Raw genomic sequence first — 23615 nt, 5'->3', positions numbered from 1 at the left:
CGGTTCCATAACGCACTGCCACTGGCTCCTGCGCCCAGCGGCTTACGCACGCAGTAAGTCCGTCAAAATGGCACACTAGAAACAATCTTTTGAAATTACCCATGAAGAAAACAAATAAGCTGCACGCTGCAAGCTTTGCTCCGAAACTATACATGCTGTAGTCGGAGTTTCATCTAATTTGATTGGGCACCTAAAACGAAAGCACCAACGTTAGTACACTCAACAAGAGAAAGGGCTGGCAAGCCAGCCGAAGATAATGTCGGCCTTCATCGCTGGTGGAGCTCTGTGCCTCTTCATCGAAAGGCTGCTCTTGACGCCATAATATAACGTCTCCATGAACACTACTTTTCTCGGTATAAAAATACGCTATGTCGTCATTTTAGGATTAACACATTTAAGCTTACACAATATTAAATCAACACAAGCCGTTAAAACATGCTGACCATGCAAATACTATAGGTAGCGGGAGAACTGCCCCTATGGGAATTAGTAGGGCGGTTGTACTGTACCAGGTATGTCACCAATATACTTTGCCTCGGCCTTGGTAACGTGTTTTGCGTATTTTTGCATTTCTTATCGCGTCTGATGACATCAGCTTTATGGCGCGTTCATCGGTAATTCGATAAAACGATCAACATGTCTTTCCTACGTTGAGGAATTACAGGAATAGAATTGAACTGCCTGGCCCTTCCCGGATGGGAATGGGCTGTTTTTTTTTTCATTCCGAGGAATTGAAAGAAATGGAATTGCGGCAAAGTTCTAATTCCCTGGAATGGAAATGGAATGGGGGCGCCCATTCCGCAACAATGATACCAACAAAGCGTTTGCCAATATCCATGCCGTTCTTTTCCCTTCTCAATAACTAAACCATAGACTGTTGTGTTCATTCTATAATTTCCGAGAGAAAAAACTGGATGCTAGAGATGTCATCCCCGAAAAAAACCGACAGTGAAAGGGCTAACAATTACAAAAGCCTTTCAACTTACAACTAACTGTGACGTGTTCTGTGTGTCTGTTCTTTGTGGTTGTGCCCTTGCACTACATCATGTCAATAAGCAAGCATTATCTAGCCCAGCAACATGTCCTTACAACTTCGTACTTGCTCTCCATAACGGGAGTAGAGCTCTATGTATGTGAATAGAAGGCTAGCATTGGCAAGGACGATCTAATACATTGCATGTAAAGCTGTCCTTCCTTGAAGATGTATGCAATAAGATGGCAGTAAGAATAAGAAATGAAAGGAGAGACTACTGAACATCTTTGTGCCAGATTATTGAAGGCACTGTTTAGACCTTATACTTAACAGGCTTGAGAGCATTCTCAAGGGGATACAGCAGTGAAGTTGTACAGAGCGTAATGGAGAAATACAAGCACTGTTCCTCTGCTCATTTGCGGAAGTCTTCCTGTGAACTATGACATATGCAGGCAGGTGGCTGAATTGTTAGCTGTGTAGTCAATTTATCTGAACGATCAAAATATGCAACTTTATATTATTTTACTTTATTTACGGATTCTTCTAACAGTGATGGACGCTCCAGACGCAGCGTCATTGAAGAACCGTCTCGAAGGCTTCTAGGAGTGGTGTCATAGAGAAGGGACAAAAGAGTCAAGCCTGCTCAGATTTAAAGCATATTTCGAAAATAGCTATGGAAATCGCACAGAGGTTTGGGCAGCCTGTTAACAAACATGAGAATTAACACAAGCATGAGACTTGAGGCATTACACAAGGTTATAAAGTACTGCTATTTAGATGGGAAGACAAACAAGAGAGTCGATAAATTGATATCAGTACTCCTAAAACTCACCAGAAGCAAAGGTGTTGACCGCCTAACAAAGTTAATAAAAAATCCTGAGAGTGATTTAGAACGTGCAACCAGAATTCAGCATGACACCAGCGAAACCATTTTGGACAAAGACATCAACAAAGTTGCATTCAAGCAGTGGACCGTTGTTTCTTAAACCCATGACGGGCTTAAGTATGTCGTGAGGACAAATCCAATAGTACTCCATGTACATTCGGCTGCACAAGATGCAAAATGTGACCATACAATTACGTGCTCATGTCATGATAGTGTTTTGAGGAGGAACATCAGCAAACACATGCAAACGCTGTATGTAAGCGTGAGAGCAGCGACATGTGCCAGTTAACGGATAATAATGAAGCGAACGAAACCACAGATGTCAAGCAACAGTCCCAGGTAAGCTTACTGCTTTGCATGTCCAATGATGATGATTGTTGTTTATTGGCGCAAGGGCCAGGTGTGGCCAAAGAGCGCCAGGACGATGGTAATGGCTTGTTAGTGTACATGAATAGTGGACTATATGAACATTAAATGTGACATGGCTGTAAATGGGCCTAAAAACAGTCGCTGTAAAGTGCGTAAAATCAATACGTAATAAGATTATGGCAATGACTAATTATGTGTACTATGGACATGAACAATGCATTGCGAAGGAATGATACGACTTACAAAATATTAAAGATGCGAAAATTAGCCAGAGGCACAAGTGCCTAAACAGAGCTCTTGAAACACAAGGGCCTGGAGGCATGTGCTATAAAAACTATCACAGCAACATCCTCTCGAGAGAGGATGCGCTATGAACTCGTTGGGCTGATAACATGTAGCACAACATCTTTCAAGAATGTGAGGACTGCGTTGGTGTCAAAAAGCGGTTGTTTACCGAGAAACATAGCAGGATGGAGAGGGATACAATAGCGATATGCTAGTGGAAAATGTTTCTTTCTTTCTCTTTCGGCTTCCCGACACTCCAAGAGGACGTGGAGGACGGTGAGCCTCTCGCCACATCTACCACAGGCTGGAGGATCATTACCACTCAATAGAAAGTTGTGAGTACCATATGTATGTCCTATTCTGAGACGACAGAATAGGACGTCAGTTCGCCGTGTTTTCGATGCAGAGGGCCAGAAACCTAACAGTGGCTTTATCAAGTGAAGCTTATTATTTGTTTCCGCATCCCACAAGCGTTGCCAGTGGCTTCGCAGTTTCTTACGCAAGAAAGGTTTCAAATCTGTTACAGGGACAGCAGTTGTAGGATTAATAGCGTGCGATGTTATTGATGTGGCCATTTGGTCGGCAAGAACATTACCCTCAATGTCTCTATGCCCAGGCACCCAGCATATTATGATTTGCTGTTTAGATGCATAAGCAGAGCAGATCAGTGAGTAGAGGTTGATAATTACAGGGTGTTTATGTTTTTGCGGCATCATTAACGCTTTAACAACGCTTAAAGAGTCGGTAAATATTACGGCCTTTTGGAGTTTCAATCTATCAATGTGTTTCACTGCCGATAGTACTGCATAGGCTTCGGCCGTAAAGATACTTGCTTGGGGATAAAGTACATCGGATTCTGAGAAGGACGGACCGACTGCCGCATAGGAAACGCCAGCATGTGACTGATGCATCTGTATAAAATTCAGGGCAAGAGTACTTCGACTTTAGTTCTAAAAAGTGCATTTGAATGTGTGCATCTGGCGCGTGTTTTGTGACTTCAATAAACGATGTGTCACATTCAACCAGCAGCCACTGCCACGGCGGTAACAGCTTCGCTGGAGGCATTAGGCAATGTTCAAGTAGTGAAGCACCCATTTCTTCACTGAGCTTTCTCACGCGTAGCGAAAAGGGCTGCTTCGCTGTTGGTCGATTATTGAATAGTGTGGCACATGTGGTATCGTTTATGGTAAAATAGGTAGGATGTGTATGGTTTGAATTTGTTTTAAGGAAATATGTAAAACTGGCATAAGTCCTCTGAAGGTAGAGCGACCACACGTTTGCTTCCACATAAAGGCTTTGTACGGGGCTTGTCCTGAAGGCTCCAGTCGCGAGGCGGATTCCTAAATGGTGAACAGGATCCAACATCTTTAAAGCACTGGGTGCAGCAGACTGATAGACTATCGCGCCGTAGTCAAGTCGTGAGCCGACAAGGCACCTATACAAGTTTAAAATGCATTTCCTGTCACTGCCCCATGTTGTACGTGACAGCAGCTTCAATAAGTTCATTGTTTTCAGGCACTTAGCCTTCAAATATTTGATGTGCGGAACAAATGTGAGTTTCGAGTCCAGTATGATGCCGAGAAACTTGTGCTCTTTGCTTACAGGTAATGTGGTACCAGAGAGCTCAATACATGGGTCTGGTACTATTCCTCTCTTATTAGTGAAAAGTATGCATGTGCTTTTTTGTGGGCTCAACCTAAAACCGTTTTCATCAGCCCATTTAGCCACTTTATTTAAGCCATGCTGGACATGTCGTTCGCAGACAGCAAAGTTGCACGACTTAAAACCAATCTGGACATCATCTACATATACAGAGTAGAACATCGTTCGTGGAATAGCCGTGCGTAGAGAGTTCATTTTAACAATAAATAGTGTGCAGCTAAGCACACCGCCTTGCGGGACACCAGTTTCCTGGGTGAAAGACCTCGACAATGCCCGGCCCACCCTTACACGAAAGGTACGGTTAGAAAGGTAGCTTTCGATAGTACTCAACATATTGCCGCGCACACCCATAGCGGATAGGTCTCGGATAATACCGAAGCGCCATGTGGTATCATACGCTTTCTCTAAGTCAAGAAATAAAGATAGAAAAAACTGTTTGTGTATGAAGGCATCCCTTATAATCCCCTCAATACGGACAAGGTGGTCTGTAGTCGACCTACCTTCTCGGAAGCCACACTGGTACGGATCTAGTATTCCATTGCTTTCTAGGAGATAGACAAGGCGCCGGTTAATCATCTTTTCGAAGAGCTTACACAGACAGCTTGTCAAGGCAATGGGTCTGTAACTACTAGGCAAGGACGGGTCCTTGCCTTGTTTAAGTATAGGGATTATTATAGCTTCTTTCCAGGAAGATGGAATGTACCCAGCAGCCCACATGACATTAAAAAGAGACAGGAGGGTCTTTTGTGTTTCAGGGTGTAGGTGCTTGATCATTTCATACATGATACGGTCAGCACCTGGTGCTGAGGTGTTGCAACAAGCGAGAGCAGTTTTAAATTCAGCTAAACTAAACGGGCGGTTGTAATCTTCATTTCGAGCACATTTCCGATTAACGGGCTGTCGCTCTGCACGTTCTTTGAACCTCATGAATGTTTCTGTGTAATGAGCTGCACTGGATACATATTCAAAGTGTTCGCCCAGACAATCTGCCTGATCTTCCAGGCTATCTCCTTGGGTACTTACTAAGGGCAGAGGGTTCGACTCCCGGCCTTTCAATTTATTCACCCTATGCCATACTTTCGCCTCATCTGTGTAAGAATTTATGCTAGAGAGGTACCTCTCCCAACTCTCTCTTTTTGCACGTCGACGGGTTCTTCTGCCTTGCGACTTAACCTGCTTGAAATTAATGAGGTTTTCGGTGGTTGGAGAATTGCGAAGCAATCCCCAAGCTTTGTTTTGGTTTTTGCGTGCTTTCCTACATTCATTGTTCCACCAAGGGATGCGGCGCTTCTCGGTCAATCCGTTAGTTTGCGTAATAGATCTCGTAGCAGCGTCAATAATAAAACATGTTAGATAAGCCACAGCATCGTCTACATTAAAATCAGCAATGTCATCGCCACATAAACATGTAAGCTCTCGGAACAGTTGCCAGTTGGCCGAGTCCACGTTCCATCGAGGAAAGCTTGGCAAGCATCCATCTTGTTTTGTTGAGTTTAACATAATAGGGAAGTGGTCGCTCCCTAAGGGGTTCTTGAGAACAGACCACTCCAGGTACGGTATTAGTGTACTCGATACTATACTTAAGTCAATGGATGAGTATGTGTTATGTGTAGCGCTGAAATACGTTGGCTCTTTCTGGTTAAGTATAGATGCACCTGAAGAAAACAGAAAGTTTTCAATTAGGCGCCCTCTCGCATCGCACCGAGAGTCTCCCCACAAAGTGTTATGTGCATTTAAATCTCCGACAACTATATATGGCGGCGGAAGTTCATCTATGTAATTTTGAAACTGTGTCTTGGAAAGTTGATAGCAAGGGGGGATGTAAATCGAACTAACCGTGACTAGTTTACCAAACAGTACTGCTCGGGCAGCAACTGCTTCAAGGGAAGTTCGGAGGTTTAATTGTTGACAGGCAACACCTTTATCGACAATTATAGCGACACCGCCCGACGAGGCGGTAGCGTCGTCACGGTCTTTGCGAAAAACGACGTATTGCTTTAAAAAGTTCGTGTTTCCTGATTTCAGATGCGTCTCCTGGACACACAGCACCCTCGGACTATATTTATGAAGGAGCTCTTTAACGTCATCGAGGTTATGGAGAAGTCCCCTAACGTTCCATTGCAATATTTGCGTGTCCATATTGAGAAGAGGTTTGCGCTGTGTGTGAAGGGACTCTAAATTAGCTTACAGAGCCCTTGTCGGGCCCTGTGATGCGGGGTTTTTCTTTTTTGGAGCGATCGCGAGATTCGCGGAGCTCCTTAGGCGCTGGCGGCGCCGTCTGACCGGTTGTTGTGTCCATCGGCTCTTGCGAGGCGCTGGACACGCGCTCTTGCGAGCGCAGTGTTTGACGTGAGGGCCTCGTCTCGATGGACGAGACCTTTGAGGCCACGAGCCCGGAGGTCGATGGCCCCTTCTTGTGAGATGGCGGAGCAGTGGTAGCCGCAGCCGCCGAGGGGGCGGATGGCGTCACCGCCGGCTCACTACGTGTGAGCCGGACAGTAGCCGGAGACCGTTGTGACGCTGCCCCCTGACGCGCCACATCGGCAAAGCTGGTTTTAGACAGGTAGGTCACCCGCCTTCGTGCCTCTTTAAATGAAATATTCTCTTTCACTTTTATAGTAACAATTTCCTTTTCTTTCCTCCAGGACGGGCAGGACCGCGAGTATGCGGCGTGCTCCCCATCACAGTTCACACAGCGGACAGAGTTTTCACACGATTCAGAGGTGTGTTCCAAGGCACTACATTTAGCACATGTCAGTCGGCCTCGGCAGTTCTGAGAGCTGTGGCCGAATCTTTGGCACTTGAAGCATCGGAGCGGGTTTGGCACGTATGGCCTGACACGTAGTTTGACGTATCCGGCCTCAATGGTCTCGGGTAGAACACTTGAACCAAACGTAAGAATTATGTGTTTTGTCTGAATCTCCTTACCATCGCGCCTCATCTTGATTCGTTTTACAGCCAAAACATTTTGTTCCTTAAATCCTTCCAGAAGTTCATCTTCAGTGAGCTCCAACATGTCGTCATCAGAAATAACACCGCGGGAGGTGTTCATGGTGCGGTGCGGGGTCACAGTCACAGGAAAATTTCCAAACGACACTAGATTCTGTAGTTTATCATGTTGTTTCTTATCGCGGAGTTCCAGAAGGAGATCACCGCTGGCCAACTTCGTCGCCTTGTAACCTGGTCCTATAGTCTCGGTCAGAGTCTTTGCAACAATAAAGGGTGAGATCACTCTCACGGACTTGTCAGTTTTCTCACTATGTACCACGTGGTATCGTGGAAAGTTCTCAATTTGTCGGCCAAAAAATTGGAATATTTCTTCGGTGCGCCCCCGTTTCGGGCGGCGATCAGCAAGTGCAGGAAAGGAGCTATCCATGTATGTGGGATGAGTTTCGGCGGTGGCGCCAGCCACCCACCATGGAGCCCAACAAGGGGACGCTGCAGAGTCTGTAAGGGACAGGTCCTGCAAACGCCAACTGTACGCCACCACTATAACCAAATACATATACCCAAGGCAGGATATAATGCACAAGGTTAACCCTTGCTGCCCGCGAAGTCGGAAGTGAAAGGAAAATAAAGAGAGGACAGGAAAGAGTGAAAGTAAGAAAGACGAAGGTTGGAGGGAGAGAGAGACAGGAAAAGGCAACTACCGATTTCCCCCGGGTGGGTCAGTCCGGGGGTGCCGTCTACGTGAAGCAGAGGCCAAAGAGGTGTGTTGCCTCCGCCGGGGGGCCATAAAGGTCCAAACACCCGGCATTGGCTCAACCCCCAGGATCCTCTTTTCCCCGGACACGGCTAAGCCGCGCACGGCTACACGCGGGAGGGTCCAACCCTCGTGTGCTCGGGTACGTGGTGGCGCAACTCACCAAACGCCTGCTTGCGCAGACGCCCCTGCGGGGGCTTTGCATGTCCAAACTCCCTACTAGTTAGCCATTGGCTGTGAAGACTAAGGAGTGCGTGGCACTTAAAGAGGGTGCGACTAATCATGATGGCAGACACACTATCGGACGTGCTGTCTGAAAACTACACTAAAGCCTTCCGCAGTTCACCACACACATTTCCGAATTTTTCAAGAAGCATTTCGGTGTGTGTGCGTCAATTTGTTCTTTGGGGGCTCAAATACAAAGGTGTGAAACTTCGGCTAAGCAGCCAGGTTATCGATTTGCAGAAGGAATGCGACAGCCATAAGTCGAGCGTCCTGAAGGGAACGTGTATGTAACGTACGAATGTAAAGAAGTGTTCGGTGCCATGTTACCAGTTTCTTAACGCCTTTTTTCGTCTACTTGAGTATGAACTTGAGTTGGTTTGTCGATGCCATTTGAGTTCACGATCCCATAAACTAAACCGATTTTGGTGCAAAACAATTTTGATAGTTTCAAACAAATGCACCAAGCTGCAAGGGCCCAGATATCAAGAGCAACATTCAGGAGCTCTGCATAAACCACGCAATTCTACATGACATACCCACCCATTCTACATTGTATGTAGAATGGGTGGGTATGTCATTCAGGCGAGAGGTCTGACTGGCTTCCAACATGACTTAATTGACAATACAAGGCTTGTCTGAAATGTATCTGACCACCGTGCTCCCGGGAGAAAAGAAAAAAGCCGCTGCCTAGCGTTATTGTTGTCCTAGTCCTGTTCAACGTAGTTACGTCCTGCTTCCACACACCAAGTCCAACGGTCGTTTGATGTATTTATTCAGCGTCATCATACAGGCATTATTGCATGGGGGGGGGGGCATTGGTAAGAAATACAAAGATAGACGAAAGAGTGTTTTCAAGAAAATAAAATGCGGTAACATTTTTACGTTAGATCCCATTTGCCATTTCATACACAACTGACGTACACGGTCTAAATCATCAAACACATTCTTGGTCTAGGAATAAGACACAGTCGGTGTAGAGGCACATTTTACAACCAAGGTTATCAGCAATACAGCAAAGGCCCCAGCATGGGTCCATGAGATCCGCTTGAACTAACTTTCACTTATCGGACCCACTATCAGTAATTAATGTGTTGTGTTCTGCTTGAAAGGTATGCACGAATCCATTCAAAAACATTTGGCGCATAATTAAAAGCTTTTCTAATATCTAAGATGGAACATACTTCCAAGCCTTTCATCAAATGAGGATAGAAATATAACAAAGTCAATGGGCTTTACAAGATAATTCAGATCGAAAGTTGGGCTGGGTTTGAGTAAAGTCACTGTTAACGCCCGAATTTTTACTCATGTACAGTACTGTATATGACATGCTCTGGTGTTTCGCAGCCAACATTGCTAAAGAGATATTGGTCCATAATCAGAAATCGTGTTCCCTGTACTGGTTGTGCATATTGAAACTCTACTAGTGATCTTCCCTTGCTACTAGTGATCTTCCACTTTGGTGGTCGAATACGAAGTTATCCGTGTCCATGAATATCGGCGCCGTCCGGTAGCATGCGACAATTGTCACCGTTCGGGCCATGTTACCAAATACTGTTCGTTCCCGCCGGTCTACCGGGACTGCGGCAAACCTCCGCACGAAGTCGACCCGAATTGTAAGCAATTTCCCCATTGCGTAGCTTGTGGGGCGTCCACACACATTGCACTCAACCCCCAATGCCCTCAACGCGATATTTCCAAAGCAGCTCCCAGTAGTAGCACTAACTCAGCATATGTGACTCCGCCCGCACATTCAGAGCCACTGCCGACGAAACAGGTCTCCAGGGCGCAAGTAGCTGCTTCCTCTGATTTGAGTCAGCTTATCGCCAACCTACGCCAGGAAATCCAGCAATTACGGAGAGAAAATCAGACTCCGCGATCTCGTAATGGCCCCGAAGAAAGGGCATCGGTCACCAACGCCTAGACGCAGTCGTTCCCGGAATGAGCGAAACAGCCGCTCTCCGACACGCCGTGTCAAACCGGTGACTGACAAGGACTCCGCTTACTTGCACGTAATTGGTTTCCTAAGACAAGAACGGGCTCAAGAAACCAATAAATTGGAGCAAGCGATTCGATCAGACATGGTCAACACTCTCACACAAGCGCTAGATGCCATGCAGACTCGGTTCCAAAATATGTTCGACGAACTGCAGCCCAATTTCATGACTGATGACAGTAAGCACCGCAACCACTGACAGCTTGATGAGTTCATCGGTTCATGCGATACAGGGGAACTGTTGCAGTTATAATCAATCGTGTTCCACAATCTGCAATTATGGTCGAAGGCATCGCCCCTTATTTCTTCTCCAGGAAACGCGAGGCCCCTGCTGGCTCCCTGGTTACCGCGCGTTCAGACACCTACCATCAAACACAAACGACAGATTCCCAAGGACCAGGCAGCATCACTTGTCCGAAATGACTGCCCCGCCACCCAACTCCACTTTCCTGGTCTGTGTTCTAAGAATCGCGAAATCATAGCTGCTAAAATTTGCCACCCGGGGCAACAGCCATTTGTGGCCGCGTCTGCGTACTTTCGCCCGGGTAGCTGGAAACGCTTAAACAGAGAGCACAGAACCTTCCTCTGCTTATTGGAGATTATATTAATGCCCACCACCCCGCCTGAAGTGTCTCAAGGCCCGATCAACGAGGCAGATATCTTTACGAAGCCATTGAACTTTCCTCTGTAGAAATCTGTAACACCCCCGACACCCTCACGAGAATTGGACTGCATAAATCGCAGAAAGACACGACCCCTGATCTTACCCTCGCCAGCCCCAACTTCTTGCGGCACTGGATTGCCGACAGCCAGTCATGGGGCAATGACCACCTCCCGATATTCCTGCGTAAACGCCTCCGCGTTAGGACGACAACCGAAATAACTAACTGGGGAACCTTTCAGACCCATGTTACTAGATCGTTCACGACGATTGAGGGTCTCCTGGATATATTTCCGGAGGCCCGTTCACTCGCGCGATAAACAGTACAATGCGATGATAACACTCAGTCGATGGACAATCATTTGACCAACTTATGGAAAAGAGCAGACTATTTAGTATCAAGATATCGCTCACGTGGGAAACGACACACTGACCTTATGAAAATCAAGCGCCAATTTAAGCTTATCAGTCAGTATCAGCTCGAGCTTGAAAGCGAAACCTGGCAATCCACCTGCGAACGTCTCGGCCGCGTCCCGGGACTCCAGGGTCTTTGGCGCATTTTTCGTAGCCTTAGCGGGAAAGGAAGGGGTAACTCTCCCTTGACCGAGCTCTTCACGAAAGCAGATCCCGTAACAGTAGAGGAGGAAATCATCACAAATTTCTTTCCCCATGCATCACTCACTCCGCCTGTGCCCCCGAACGTCTGCGCCATAACGGAACCTGACGCAGATCTTGACCGCCCATTTAGCATGGGAGAAATGCTAGCAGCAATTAAAAGCGGCCGCCCTCGGTCAGCCCCAGGGCATGACTGAATAACATGGCAAGAACTCCGCAACCTTGGAGAAGTAGCTCAGGACGCTCTACTAGAAGTAATTAACGACCTGTGTGGGCCTCAGGAAGCATACCTGAAGGACTTAACCTCTCTCTCATTTATCCAATACCAAAACATGGCACAAAACAGAACGTCTACCGTAACCTCCAACCAATCTCTCTGACTTCTACGCTTTGTAAACTCATTGAACGCATGATTCACAGGCGTATATCTCATTACCTCGAGATAACCCGGCCTGGTTACCAGCTCAGGTGGGTTTTCACCCTAACCTGGGCACCCACGATTGCCTTTGGCTGCTACGACGCGTCATTAATCGCAGGTCGCGGAAAGTGTTGCCTGACTACTTGCTGGCCGTTGACATGCAGAAAGCGGTCGACAACGTTCGCCATGTCATCCTTGAAGAGCTAGCTGGCCGCTACACCAGCCAGCGAGCCCGGACATAGATAAGGAATTTCCTTGCAGCTAGGCCCATTCGCCTAAGTGCGGCGTCACATGGATGGAGCCCAAAGACGTATTACCTGGTCAGAGGCATTCCGCAGGGATCCTTCTTAGGACCGACGGTCTTTAATCTGGCTATGTGCAGAGTGGCTGAAAACCATGAACAAGACACAATGGCTAGATTTACCATCTACGCCGATGATATAACTATTTGGACAGAAGCAGCAGATTATACTGACAAGGAAATAATGCCGACCGAGCTGCAGGCACCTCTTCTCAGTTTAGAGGCCATGCTTAAGAAAATAGGACTGTAGCTCGCTCCACACAAAACAGAACTTATGAGTACAGATGGAAAGCATCGCACCAACTCCAACATGAGTATCTTGCTCCACATTGGATCGCACACCATACAGTCCAAAAACGGACAGATCAAAGTTCTTGGCCTGCCTATAGCCAGCTGCAACAGCCCAAAAAACTGGGTACGTAGCCTCCGACAGGCATAACCATGTTGCACGCGATACGTCGACTCTCTAAAAAAACTCTAACAAATACGGGGGAGCGCGACAACAGGCATGTTGTACCCTCGCCAAGGCTGTGGCCATCGGCAAGATCTTGTACGGTGCACCCATATACACGTTCTCTCCCACGGACGTCCGGAATCTGGAACGCCTTCACAGGGCAACGTGCGCACTGTCACGGGATTCCCCAAACACACTAAGATACCTGCACTTGTACACGCTGCAGGCTTGCCTCCACTGCAAGACGTCATCCGCGAAGCCCACACCTGACACCATATCCGCATGGAAAATACGCCGCAAGGTCGTCGCCTAATGGCCTGGGGATGGCCACCAACATGACGACGCACCTCCTCCTAATGTCTCTACCCCCACGGGAAACCCTGATTGCTTCTCGACGTATTCGCCGTCCTATATCTCGGAATAACATTCCTGCTCGCCAACTTCTTGCCACACGTCAACTCAAGGAAGCGAGCTTAGACAGAATCGACATCTATGCTGATTGATGCTGGTATCTCAAATGACCGGGCCTACATGGCATGGGTTTGCACGCAGACGACCGCTTACTCAGGAGCCTATAGCTGCCATCTCCCGTGCGGTACCCCAGCGCATGCTGAACTCCTGGCTATCTGGGGAGCCACTGGAAGGCTCCAATATACCATCCGGAGGAAACCTGTCCGCGTTTATAGGGATTCGCACATAGCCTACTCTGAAATATTTCGCCCAGCCTCGGAAGATGCTACAGCTTCTGCTATTCAAGCTATCCTTCGTAGGCACGAGAAGGCAAATATAGTCCGATAGAAATCATCTGGACGCCGGGGCATACGGGTGTGCCCGGGGGCAATACTGCGGCAAACGCCGCTGCTGCTTCCTTCCGCAGGTGGGTCGACCAATGTCTCTCAGCCCCCACCCCTCAGGGTGAATGAATGAATGTGTGTGGTTTAGTGGCGCAAGGTCCAGGTATGGCCAAAGAGCGCCATGCCAGTGTTTGATGATGTGTGGTGTTTTATGGCGCAAGGGCCAGTTATGGCCAAAGAGCGCCACGCGATTGTTTGCGAGTGTGCAGTGGAGCGATGAATTCTGAGAAATAGATGAAGTGTGGCTCTGAAGGGGCCTAAAAATAATCGCTGTAAAATGCGTAATATATATGCACTAAAATCATGGCAATGACTAATGACGTGTACTATGAAATGGAGAATGCATTGAGAAAGAATGACACGATATTTAAAATATTTAAGATGTAGTAATTGGAAAGAAGCACTACTAAACAGAGCCCTTGAACCACAAGGGCCTGCAAAACTACTATCACAGCAGCATCCTCTGGAGGGAGGATGCGCTATGAATTTATTGGGCTGATAACATGTAGCACAACATCGTTCAAAAAGCCGAGGATTGCTTTGGCGTTAAAAAGTGGTTCTTAACCAATAAACATCATGGGATGAAGAGGGATATGACAGCGGTATGCTACAGGAAAATATTTTCTTCTCTCCGTTTCGGCTTCCCGAGACTCCAGCAGGACGTGGAGGACGGTCAGCCTCTCACCACATCTACCACAGGTTGGTGGTTCATCACCAGTGAGCAAAAAATTGTGGGTGCCGTACGTGTGTCCTATTCTGAGACGACAGAATAGGACATCAATTCGTCGTGTTTTCGTAGCTGAGGGCCAGAAACCTAACTGTGGTTTAATCATGTGAAGTTTATTATTTGTTTCAGCGTCCCACAAGTGTTGCCAGTGGCTTCGTAGCTTCTTTCGCAAGAAAGGCTTCAAGTCTGTTGCAGGAACAGCTACTGTATGATTAGTAGTGTGCAATGCAGCTGATGTGGCCATTTGGTCAGCTCGCACATTACCCTCAATGCCTCTATGACCCGGCACCCAGCATATAATGACATGCTGGTAGGATATATACGCTCTGCATAGAGTGGAATAGAGCTCAATGAGTACAGGATTTTTGTGTTTGCAGAGTGACATCAGGGCTTTCACAACGCTTAGAGAGTCTGTAAATATAACTGTTTTTTGAAGTTTTGTTTTCGTTATATGCTTCACAGTTGACAATAGTGCATAGGCCTCAGCCGTAAAGATACTTGTTTCCGGGTGGAGTACACCGGATTCCGAGAAAGATGGGCCGACGGCTGCATAATAAACCCCGGCATGTGATCTAGAAGCGTCTGTGTAAAACTCTGTACACGAGTACTTGGATTGAAGCTCTAGGAAATGCATTTTAATGTGTGCCTCTGGAGCGTCTTTCGTGACCTCTACGAACGATTCTACGAACGATGTGTCGCACTCTATGATCTGCCACTGCCACGGCGGTAACAATTTAGCAGGAGCCATAGGACGATGTTCAAGCACTGGAACACCCATTTGCTCACTAAGATTCCTTACACGTAACGAGAACGGTTTCCTCGCTGCAGGTCGGTTATTGAAGAGTGCAGCAGCGGTCATATCGTTTATGGTGGAATAAAAAGGATGTTCGTTATTTGCTAGTACTGTCAGAAAATATACAAAACTGCTATATGAACGTTGCTGATGGAGGGACCACTGGTTCGACTCTACATAGACTCTGGATCGGGCTTGTTCGGAAAGCACCCGTCGCGAGGCGGATACCCAAATGGTGAATGGGGTCTAGTATTTTTAATGCACTTGGCGTTGCGGAGTTATAAACTATAGCTCAGTAATCAAGGCGCGAGCGGACAAGACTGTTGTACAAGCTTAGGAGGCATTTTCGATCACTACCCCCATGTTGTGTGCGAGAGAATTTTTAAAAGGTTCATAGTCTTCAGATATTTAAGATGGGGGATGAAGGTAAGCTTAGAGTCCAGAATTATACCCAGGAATTTGTGTTCACTGCTCATAGATAGTTCCTCTCGATTGATCGTGAGATTTGGTACCGGTGTCACGCCTCTTTTGTTTGAGAAGACTATGCATGTACTTTTCTGTGCGTTTATTTTGAACCCATTTACATCCGCCCATTTAGACAATTTGTTTAATCCAAGCTGCACCTGTCGTTCACAGATAGCGATGTTACATGATTTGAAACCTATCTGTACATCATCGACGTACACAGAATAAAACATGCTGCGTGGAATCACTGTATGCAGGGAGTTCAATTTTACAATAAAGAGTGTCCAACTAAGCACACCCCCTTGTGGCACACCAGCCTCCTGGGTGAATGTTCTAGATAAAACATTGCCCACTCTTACGCGAAACGTGCGGTTAGACAAGTAGCTTTCGACTGTGTTAAACATATTTCCGCGGACCCCCATCGCAGAGATCTCGCAGAATCCCGAAACGCCATGTCGTGTCGTACGCTTTCTCTAAATCTATAAATACAGAAAGTAAAAACTGTTTATGAATAAACGCATCTCTGATGTTTGCCTCGATGCGAACAAGGTGGTCTATTGTCGACCTACCTTCTCGGAATCCACACTGGAAGGGGTCTAGTATTTTGTTATTTTCTAGGAAACTGATTAAACGCCGGTTTATCATTTTTTCAAACAGCTTGCACAGGCAGCTTGTTAGAGCTATTGGCCTGTAACTGATGGCTAAGGACGGGTCTTTACCTTGTTTAAGTATAGGGATGACTATGGCTTCTTTCCATGAGGACGGGATACACCCAGCCGCCCACATGGCATTAAAAAGAGATAAGAGTGTTTTCAGTGTTTCAGGGTGTAGGTATCTAACCATTTACTACATAATACGATCGCCACCTGGTGCCGAGTTGTTGCAACAAGTGAGAGATGCTTTAAGTTCGGCTAAGGTAAATGGTCGATTGTAAGCCTTTACGGTTAAGGGGCTGCCTCTCTTCGCATTCTTTGAACTTCAGGAAAGTTTCTGTATAATGCGATTCACTTGATACATATTGAAAGTGTTCACCTAGACAATCCGCCTGGTCTTCCAGGCTATCACCTTGGCTACTTACTAAGGGTAGAGGATGTGACTCCCGGCCTATTAGTTTATTTACCCTATTCCAGACTTTTGTTTCGTCAGTGTATGAATTTATATACTGGAAATGTACCTTTCCCAACTCTCTCTCTTTGCACGTCGACGCGTTCTTCTGCCCTGTGACTTTGCTTGTTTAAAATTTATCATGTTTTCAGCTGTTGGGGAGTTGCGAAACAATCCCCAGGCTTTGTTTTGTTTTTTACGTGCTTTTTGGCATTCATCATTTCACCATGGCAGGCGACGCTTATTAGCCAGTCCATTAGATTGTTGTATGCACCTTTTAGCAGCGTCAATGATAAAGCCTGTTATATACGCCACAGCATCGTCTATGTTAAAGAGGCAATGTCATCCCGGCCTAAATATGTTATTTGTCGGAAAAGTTCCCAGTTAGCCGAGTCAAGCTTCCATCGGGGAACGTGTGGCGAGCATCTATCTTCTTCTGTTAAGCCTAGCATAATTGGGAAGTGGTCGCTCCCAAAGGGGTTCTTGAGAACAGACCACTCCAGGTATGGTATTAGTGTACTCGATGCTATGCTTAGGTCAATGGATGAATATGTGTTATGTGTAACGCTGTAATACGTAGGCTCTTTCTTGTTAAGTAATGATGCGCCTGAAGAAAACAGAAAATTTTCAATTAGGCGACCTCTCGCATCGCAACGTGAGTCTCCCCACAAAGTGTTATGTGCATTGAAATCTCCGACAACTATGTATGGCTCCGGAAGTTCATTTATGTAGTTTTGGAATTCGGTTTTATGTAGTTGATAATTGGGAGGGATGTATATATATTTGGAATGCACTCTCCTCCAGGTTGCTTCTAAGGGTCTGTGTGACGCAGTAGTGCCTTGTATCACTTAACTTTTTATACTATGTTATGTTACATAATTATTATATTCATTGCGCCCCTATCACGTCATTTTCATGATCTTATCAATTTTGTCTTTTACGCACCTTTAGTGCGCAGGATTTAGGACCCTTTACAGCCACCCTACACCTACCCACTATCATTCACACCATTGCTCACTCACTACACCACGCATTGGCGCTCTTTGGCCATAGGTGGCCCTTGCGCCATAAAACAACATATATCATCATCATCTTCATTTGTTTCTGACGGTGGCCACTGCCCATAGCTGTGTTTGAGGCAATGTGACAAGCTCGCCCGTGTTGTTTTTTTTATATTGCTCAAAATAGTACATTTCTGCCAAGAACTGCCGGCAGAGGACCAAGACTGCCGCATTGAATATATAGTGAAATAACCCTTGTATTGCACAGTGGAAGGACGCAATTGTTCGAGAAGATTCCGTGAAGTGACAAAGCCGTCGTTCCTGTGTGTCGCGGCGAAAGGTTTGTAAATGTGAACTATCACTAATTGACAAATAGGCCACTTTGGATTCTTTATGGCGTCGCCCAAAGTCAGTGTGGAATGGAATAACACCAAACCAAGTTTTGCAGCCATTCTCTTCGAACGAAGGACAGTAATTGTTCCTGCTCCACAATGAGGTGCGCAGTGTAGAGCCATAACACACGTACTGCTTAGAACCTCTACGTGCAGCGGGCTGCACACTTCGCGTGACTCCGGCGGTGGCGCCAGTAGCGGCGGCGCTGCGATCGACCACTCTTGAAAAGAAGCAGACGACACACTCGGCATCGACTGCGACACTCGTACATTTATTTTTATTTATATATTACAAATACCTACAGAGCCCAAGTTGGGCATTATCGTAGGGGGGTTAATTACAAACATAAAGGTGATATATTGAATTTCAAGAAAAACAGCATCATATCATGTATGGTATTACAAATACAATAATCGTAATTACAAAGAAAGACAACACATCGAATAAAAAAACATCCGATAAAATTTGTTGAACAATGCATGAAACGGTAGACTGGAAATATTGTCTACAACAGATTCATGTAAAGTTCTCTATGGCAGATGAAAAATTGGGTGCAGACACTGTCTCATCCGGGAGCAAATTCCACTCCGCAATTGTTCGCGGAATGAAAATTTAATTACATTAATACGACTTTAGTAGGCCCTTATTTTCTTGGAATTGTCGCGTCTCTTAGACTGATATTGAGGTGGTTTTAAATATATGTTCTTATCGATTCCTGTGTTACCACTGTTAATGTTGTGTAAAAGCTTTAACCTGATTATTTTTCTGTTAGTTAGTTAATTCAGGTTTAATGGCGCAAAAGCGACAAAGGCCATGCTGCGCCAGCCACAAGGTATTAAAAATGAAATGTTAATGTAGCGAAAGTTGCGTTACCTTATATTCTATGTAAAAAACCGGCTTCACCTAAAACCTTGAACAAGTCAGTGAATGGCACTAGCGGATCATCTCCCAATAATGAGGCGGGGTGTAAAGGTATGTGTGAGTTATACAGATTCTGCAAAGTTTCCGTCTGTGTGTTTCTATATGTGGACATGTCATAACAATGTGTATTACTGTGAGAGGTTCATGACATTTATCGCAAGTTGGCGGATCTTCTTTTCGAAGTAAGAAATTGTGTGTCAGATGTGTATGCCCTATTCGAAGTCGACATAAGATCACCTCATAGAACCGTTGCTGGTGACTGCACGATTTCCACTCGCCAAGCAGGGGTTTGATTATGTGTAACTTGTTGTTAATGCAGGAGTCCCATTCTTGTTGCCATTTTAATGTCAGGGCTTTGCGAATTGCTCGGATACTGTCTTTATATGGAAGTTTTGTGTGTGTTAGGTCTTTGTGCGCTGCCATGGCCGCGCATCTATCTGCTGATTCGTTCCCTGGTATCCCAACATGGCTAGGGACCCAGCAGAATCGTATGGTTCGTCCGTATTTGTTATTCACAACCATGTTCAAGATATCGCCAAGCAGCGGTTCACAGGCGGATTTTAAATTTAATGCTCTGAGTGCACTCAACGAATCGGTGTAGATGACAGCACTCTTCTGTTTGTCGGTGATAACTTTGTTTACTGCCGTCCATACAGCCATAACTTCGGCGGTAAAGACTGAAGCGGAATTATGTATTCGAATGCTATTTTCCCAATTCTCTGTTACGGTTCCCACACCCACGTATTCTTGTGTTTTTGAACCATCTGTGTAAAATTCTGTGTGATCTTTATATTTGTCTTGAATAGTGCGGAACTCTTGCATTATGTGTTCTTGTGGGGTGTCCTTTTTCTTTAAGTGCGTTAGTGTCCAGTCACATAGTTGTGTAAAATCGCACCATGGGGCCAGTCTTTGCGGCCTTTCAGCAACCTGCAGGACCTCATGAGGAATGTTGTAAATATGACAGTATTCCTCATGTCGTAAGACAAGTGGCCGTACCATGTTCGGTTTGTTTGTGTAGTGTAACCGAGAGTTGCATTGTGTTACGATTTTGTAGCATATGCGGTGCTGTAGGGAAGGCTCATTGCAGTCAACGTATAAACTTAGGACAGGCGATGTTCTGTAGGCACCGCTCGCCATACGTAGGCCAAGATTGTGAATTGGATCAAGTCGTTTAATGTAGGATTGCCTGGCTGCACCATAAACTACACTGCCGTAGTCGAGAATGCTACGCACAAGGGACCGGTAAATACGTAGTAGGCATATTCGGTCAGATCCCCAGTGCTTGTGCGATAACACTTTGAGAATATTTAATGCTTTATTTGCCTTAATTTTTGTTGTGTTAATGTGGGCTAGGAAATTCAGTTTTGTGTCAAATGTTACGCCTAAGAATTTGTACTCTCGTTTGACCGGTAGTGTTGCGCCATCCAGTGTCAGAACTGGATCGCAATGTAAGCCACGCTTCTGGGAAAACAGCACTGTAACGGTTTTGTGGGTTGAAAAGCGGAAACCATTTTTGTCGGCCCACTGTGTGAGATTATTTATTGTTATTTGTAGCTGTCTTTCGCAGGTGGATAGGTTTGAGGCGCGGCAAGCCACTTGCACATCATCGACATATATTGAATGCATAACAGACGATGGAATGATTTTGTTTACAGAGTTCATTTTGACTATGAAGAGTGTCGTGCTGAGAATGCAACCTTGTGGGACGCCATTTTCTTGTGTAAATGTGCGTGAAAGTGTTGTGCCGAGGCGTACCTGAAATGTTCTATTTGACATGAAATCGTATAGGCAGTTTAACATTCTGCCACGAATGCCCAAATCAGCCAGGTCTCTCAAAATTCCATATCGCCATGTGGTATCGTACGCTTTTTCTAGGTCAAAGAAAACCGCGAGACAGTGTTGTTTGTGTAGAAACGCATCACGTATTTCATGTTCTAGTCGGACGAGATGATCAGTCGTGGAGCAGCCCTTTTTGTATCCGCACTGGTGCGTGTCTATTAGGTGTCTTGATTCAAGGATGAATGTGAGTCTCGCGTTTATAATGCTCTCATATGATTTGGCTAGACAACTTGTTAGTGCAATGGGTCTGTAGCTGCTTGGGGATGATGCAGTTTTACCAGATTTTAGAAAAGGCACTACTAGTGCATTTTTCCAGTCTGTAGGCATTACCCCAGATTGCCATATCTTGTTGAAAAATTGAAGGAGTGCCTTTACCGATGCTTGAGATAAGTGCGCCAGCATTGTGTAGTGGACCCGGTCAAGACCTGTTGCTGTTTTTTTACCGGCCGAAAGAACTCTGTTTAATTCCTGCATTGTAAGAGTGTCATTATATAGTTCCATTGAAGCACCGGTAGTGGGAAGTCTCTGTTTCTCAGCCGACTCTTTGTATTTTAAAAATGTGTTTGAGTAATTTGCTGAGCTTGAGATGTTATAAAAGTGTTCGCCTAATAAGTTGGCCTGGTCTTCTAGTGTTGTTTGGGTGCCTGGACTTGTAAGTAGTGGTATTGTGTATGATGTGTACTCTCCTTTAAATTTTCTAACCCGGTCCCACATTTGTTTAGATGTGACTGAACTATTAATTGAAGATACATATTTTTGCCATGACGATTTCTCTGCTTGACGCCGAACAAATCTTGCTTTGGCTTTGGCCTGTTTAAAGGCTAGGAGGTTGTTATAGGTTGGATACCTTCGTAAGATTCCCCAGGCCTTATTTTGTTGTTTTTTAGCTTTGGTACACTCGTCTGTCCACCAGGGATTTAGTCTTTTGCGCAAAATACCGGATGACTGAGGTATTGCTGTTTCTGCGGCTGAGATTATAACCTCAACGAACTTTTTATTGAGTTCGTGAACGCTCAGTTCTGGTGAGAAGACCATTTCCAGTTTAGCATGTTCCATAAAAACTGGCCAGTCAGCAAGCTGCAGTTTCCACCGGCGTGGCTTAATGCCTAGTGTTGGTGGTGATGATGATATATGTTGTTTTCTGGCGCAAGGGCCAGCTATGGCCAAAGAGCGCCAAGACGTGGTGTACTGAGTGAGCAATGGTATGATCAATGACAGTGGGTAGGTGTAGGGTGGCTGTAAAGGGGCCTAAAATTCTGCGCACTAAAGGTGCGTAAAATACAAAATTAATAAGATCATGACAATGATGTGATAGGGCGCAATGAATATGGTATAAAAAATCTGTGAGCGATACAAGGCACTACTGCCTCACAGAGACCCTTAGAAGCAAGAGCCTGGAGGAGAGTGCATTTCAAAATGCTGTCGCAGCAGCGTCCTCTGAAAGAGGGCCCTGCTACGAATCTCTCGGGCGAAGAACTTGCAAAATGTCGATGTCGTTTAAAAAGGCTAAAACTGAGTCGTGCTGAAATACCGGGTCATTAGCTAAAAACATCGCTGGGTGAAGGGGTATGTTCTCTCTATAGGCTTGAACAAAGTGTTTCTTTCTTTCAGGTTCTATTAATGGACACTGTACTAGGGTGTGAAGTACAGTAAGTGCTTCCCCGCATCTAGTACAGGTTGGGGGTTCGCCTCCAGACAGCAGGTAATTATGCGTGCTGTAAGTGTGTCCTATTCTGAGCCTACAGAATAGGACATCATTTCTTCTAGATTTCGTGGTCGATGGCCAGTTTCCTAAATGGGGCTTAATTAAATGGAGCTTGTTATGAGTCTGGCCGTCCCACAAACGCTGCCAATGGACTCGAAGTCTCTTGCGTAGATATGGCTTCATATCATGAACAGGGACGGGCATAGATGTGTTGCCAGCTTTTGCCTCGACGGATGTGGCAAGCTGGTCTGCCAGTACATTTCCCTCGATGTCTCGGTGTCCTGGCACCCAGCACACCACAACATGCTGCCCAGATGCATAAATACTACATATGAATGAATAAAGCAATACTATTATGGGATTTTTGTGCCTTTTAAGAGATTTTAAAGCTTTTACTACGCTCAGCGAGTCTGTGTAGATGATTGCTTTGGGTATTTTCGAGTCCTTGATATGTTTAAGAGCCGACAGTATTGCATAAGCCTCTGCTGTAAAAATGCTCGTTTGTGGGTGCAGGGCGTCGGCATCTGAAAATGATGGGCCAACCGCTGCATAAGAGACGCCAGCATGAGACTTTGATGCATCGGTGTAAAATTCCGGACAGGAGTATTTATGCTGCAGTTCAAGGAAGTGCATTCGAATGTGTGCAATGGGGGCGTGCTTCGTAACATGTAAAAAGGACAAATCACACTCTACAATCTGCCACTGCCACGGTGGGACCTGTATAGTGGGTGTCATTAGACGATGTTCAAAAAGTGGGACATCCATTTCCTCAGCCAGACTTCTCACACGCAACGAGAAGGGCTCTCTTACTGCAGGGCGGTTATGAAAGAGGTGGGAGCTGGACAAATCATTTACGGTGGAATATGAAGGATGTTCACTGTTTGCGTTCACTCTAAGGAAATATATGAAAGCTGTGTAGGTCCTCTGCAAGTGGAGAGACCACTCATTGGATTCCACGTAAAGGCTTTCTACAGGGCTTGTCCTAAAGGCACCTGTAGACAAGCGAATACCTAGATGGTGGATGGGGTCCAGCATCTTCAACGCGGTTGGGGTGGCTGACTGATAAATTATGGCCCCGTAGTCTAGGCGTGTTCGTATGAGGCTTTTATACACGTTTAAGAGACATTTTTTGTCGCTACCCCATGTAGTGTGTGACAACACTTTTAAAATATTCATTGTTTTCATGCACTTGTTTTTTAGATATTTTAGGTGTGGTATGAATGTCAGCTTTGTGTCAAGAATTATGCCTAAAAATTTATGTTCCGTTT

This window comes from Dermacentor silvarum, chromosome 1, assembly GCF_013339745.2.
Source record: "Dermacentor silvarum isolate Dsil-2018 chromosome 1, BIME_Dsil_1.4, whole genome shotgun sequence".
NCBI lineage: Eukaryota > Metazoa > Arthropoda > Arachnida > Ixodida > Ixodidae > Dermacentor > Dermacentor silvarum.
The sequence above is the reverse complement of the archived record's forward strand: the minus strand, read 5'-3'. Positions refer to the sequence as shown.